We start from the raw sequence: 4,037 nt of genomic DNA, 5'->3' as shown, positions 1-4,037 counted from the left end.
GCTAAGTGTTGGTAACAATTTATCTTTGAAAAGATACCTTTGGTCTTCTCGCTACGTGTCAAGCATTTTTATTTAAGAGTAAAAATTGATTTTAAATCAGAAATGAAATTCAGTAAGTTAACCAGGCTCGGAGCACACACGACGGAAACGTTTCGTCGTCGACGATGTCCCTCGACTTCCGGTCGGTTTTTTACCGGGCCATGCTTGGAATCTTTGAATAGAGGTATAAATTGATCGAATGGCACATCGAAGAGATCGTTCTCGCTCGTTCGTTCGTTCGTTCGTTCGACTAGAAAATTATAAGCAATGTTCTTGGACCAGTAACGAAGAAACAAAAGAAACTAAAAAACAATCTTCGCGACGTTGATTTCGTGCGAGGATCGATGCGAAAATCACGCCAGATTCGCAAAATCCTTTCTCTAAAGCCTGCTCTGCACTTACGTACAAACGTTTACGAAACAAACATTTGTTCAGGTAGAGAAACAACAACAAAATAGAAAGCTTCCGTATAAATTAATTTGCCTTCTCGCACAGAGGGATGCGACCTCTTCAGGCAAATTAAACGCGAAAAAATGACAAAGTTTACTTTCTTTGTGACGTTTCTCAAACAGAAAACTTATTATTTACAAAAGCAATCTAGAAAGCTTCTCGTGAAAACCTTCAATTAAGAAAAGTGTTATTTCAAACATTTTCAAAACATATATGCCCGATGGAAAAGGAATACGATTTTTCCGAACAAATGTAGCTGTAGATTAGGCTTTAGATCGAACGTGTCGTTTCGAGTTTTCCTTCGGTAAGACTAGCTATTTAACAAACGTCCACGTTTTCTTCCGATCGATCCCGAAATCCTACTCTTTTTTCCATCTCCGTGTCTGCCATTTCTTCTTTTTTCCACCAACTGTCCTTTGTTCGAGAGGAAACGATCGATGAGGCGCACCTCGGTGTCTAGATAAGTTTTCACGCCGTGTCCTGACATTCCTTATAGATATCAAAGTTTCGAGTTCTTTTCAAGAAACAACGAGGATCGCGAAGGATTTTATAAAGAAAAGAAAAAGAAAGAAAATCACGCCGATTGGAGAGGCTCGATGTCTTTCCAGAGATATTCACCGAATGCTTGGAATTTCTCTGTCAAAGAAGAATTAATTTGTCGCGAATATTGTATCCAGGGTAGAAAAGAAAATAATAAGCCCGGGATATGGGTTAAAACGCGATAATATCTCGTTGCGCTTAAAGAGGCCGTTAAAAGCACGGCTACCTCGAAAGCAGAGCCTGTTCCTTTGATCTCCTACACTTTTTATGATTCTCGTTGAAAATTAATCTTGGCCCCCTGCCCTTCCGTCCTTTCGTTTTCTTTACCCTCCTCTCTGTTTTTCCTCCTATCAACGCGAAACGCGACAGAGTAGAAATCTCTGGCCGCGATTCGAGCAGACTGCTCGTAAAAGGGAATTAAGGAACCTTCCCAACGAATCCGTACCGACCTAAGGATATCGCCGTCTCTGAACCAAACCAAGATAATGGCGAAAAAAAAAAAAAAAAGAAAGAAAAGAAAAACGCTTCCAACGTAACCATAATCTAAATCCAGTTCACGATTATTGTACGATGAACTTCCTTCCTAACGGCGAGTAATCTATAAAACATTTCCGTGCCATTCTTTTTGTTGGTCCGTTTCTCTCGTTACTCGTCGAAAGCGTCGAATTTAACGAGATCCTATTGGTGTGTAAAGAGTCGGGCTCGGTGGACGCGCGAATCGTTCGAAGCTCGATAAAACAAGCCTGACTGCGATAAAGTCCCGGAGGAAGGTCGTGAAAAAGAGAGCGGTTTGTACGAGAGAAAGAGAGAATGCTCGATAGATTCGAAAGAGAAAGGAGAGAGAAAAGAGAAAAAAAAAAGAAGGAAAAGAAGGGTGCTGAGACAAGAAGAGGGGTGTAGTAGACCCCGGTAAGTGGGGAAATCCTGAGGAGACGAGCTGCTTGGGGTTTCGGGTTCGAACCAGCCACCAGAACACACCGAAAGTATTGAAACGATGAGAGGGTGTACGTGGGTGCGTATACGTGCAGGTGTGTGTGTGTGTGTGTGCAAGAGGGTGAGAGAGAGAGAGAGAGGAGAGAGGACCCAGGCTACGTATTGATCTCACGAGTCTCCCAACGTACAGCGTCCGCATAAAACAGGCCAACGTCGACGACGTTGACGTTGATGTCGACACAACCGTCTTCTTCGTCGTCTTCCTGCTGATCTACGACGTCCACCTATTTTTTTCTTTTTCCACTATTCATTTTTAGCTACACAAAACTATGAAATCGACGACGAACGCGAGTTTAAACGCTCGCACCACCGTCGTACAGTGAGGGCGAACACTGCAACGGATTTACGGCTCTACCTTTTTCAATTATTTCTTAGCTTTATTACCTTTCGTTGAGCTCAATGGCGATTTCCGTCTTTTCGTTTCCCTTCCTGTTACTCGCAGCATTGCAGGCTTCCAAGATATATCGGGTCGTTCCATAAATAATGTCGCTTTCTTAGTCGCTGAACGGGGCTGAAAATAATTAACACAGAGCGTTATTTTTAATCGGTCATACGTCGAGCATTGTTCTTCGTAACTAATTCGTAGGATCGAATATGACCCAGCAACGAGCGGTGCGAGCGTTAAACCAGCCGTAGCAAACGACCCCCGTTCGATCGCTGTAATCCCCGAACCCCTTTACTTTCCACCAATTCCTCGCGCGATAATTATCTCGTACGCTTCGATCGCTCGTTGAGAAAAAAAAATTCGTTGACTCGCGTTGATGATAAATCGACCGGAAGTCTGTCGCGATTCATCGTAAAACGAAGAAAACACACGACAGAGACCAGGCACCGTATGTACCGTAGGGTAGGAACGATTGAAATACGTGTGAAAGGGAAGAGAGAGAATGTGTAAGCGAGCGTGTTAAAAGAGCCACTGCCTTAGCGACAGCAGGATCCGTGCTAGAAACAAGGCCTTAGAAAGTAACAAACCAGAAACATAATTAGAGTTAAGTAAGTCTGTTGTTGTTAACCAAAAAAAAAGTGAAAGAAAAAAGATAACGGTACTTAGAGGAATCAGGAGGACAAATGATGTTGACGTATTGTAAAACTAATTAGCTACTCTATTTAAGCGCGTAACGTAAATATATATATATATACACATATACAGGATGACAGAAAAGTAGGTGGTCAAATTGTGGTAAAATTAGTCATTTTCTAACGTAGGCAAACCGAAATTGTAAAATATACAACAGGATTAATAATTTCTCGTTAAGTACGAAAAGATACTTTAAAGTAAATTCTAATCATTCCCACGAAATTCCATCGTTTACACCAATTTATTTTCTTTCATCCTTAGAAAAATTAGAATACGCTATTACAGTTTGCCCACCTATTTCCCTGTCGCTCTTTATACATACATACGTATGTATGTATGTATGTATATAATAATTAACCCCTCGTGCCCGCAAACTAAGTAGGCGTACTAACGCATAGCTCTACTAACAAGTAGGATTATTAAACGTCGCTTGTCGCAAACGAAAACGAAAAAGTCGAACGAGATAGTAAAACAAAATGAAAGGAAAACGAGATCACGGAATTAAAGGGGGGGAAGGGGGGGAAACATAGAAGATTCCGCGACAACTAAAGCAAGAAAAAAAAAAAAAAAGAATACCAGAAACGGTGGAAAGGAAAAAAAGAGAAAGAGAGGAAAAACAAGCGGTGAAAAAGAGTGCGTCGCCGCTTTTTGCCACGAGAATAAACACTGCACTCTCGAGATTTTTTATCTTTCTCCTTGTCTTTGTTTTCTGCTGTTCTGCCTTACGAGAACGATGAAAGAAACAGGGAAATTTAAACGAGAGATGGAAATACCGAAGGGAACCGTAGAAAAAGCCGGAAAAAAAAGAAAGAAAAAAAAAATTGAAAACAGGGACGAACGCGTTCGATCGAGGAACAATTGTTGAGGAACACCGATGGCGCGCCAAACTCGAAACCCACCACTTTGAATCCGATGTTTTAGCGTAGCGTTTACGTAT

The sequence above is a fragment of the Osmia bicornis genome, chromosome 6 (genome assembly GCF_907164935.1).
Source record: "Osmia bicornis bicornis chromosome 6, iOsmBic2.1, whole genome shotgun sequence".
NCBI classification, from domain to species: Eukaryota; Metazoa; Arthropoda; class Insecta; order Hymenoptera; family Megachilidae; genus Osmia; species Osmia bicornis.
The sequence above is the reverse complement of the archived record's forward strand: the minus strand, read 5'-3'. Positions refer to the sequence as shown.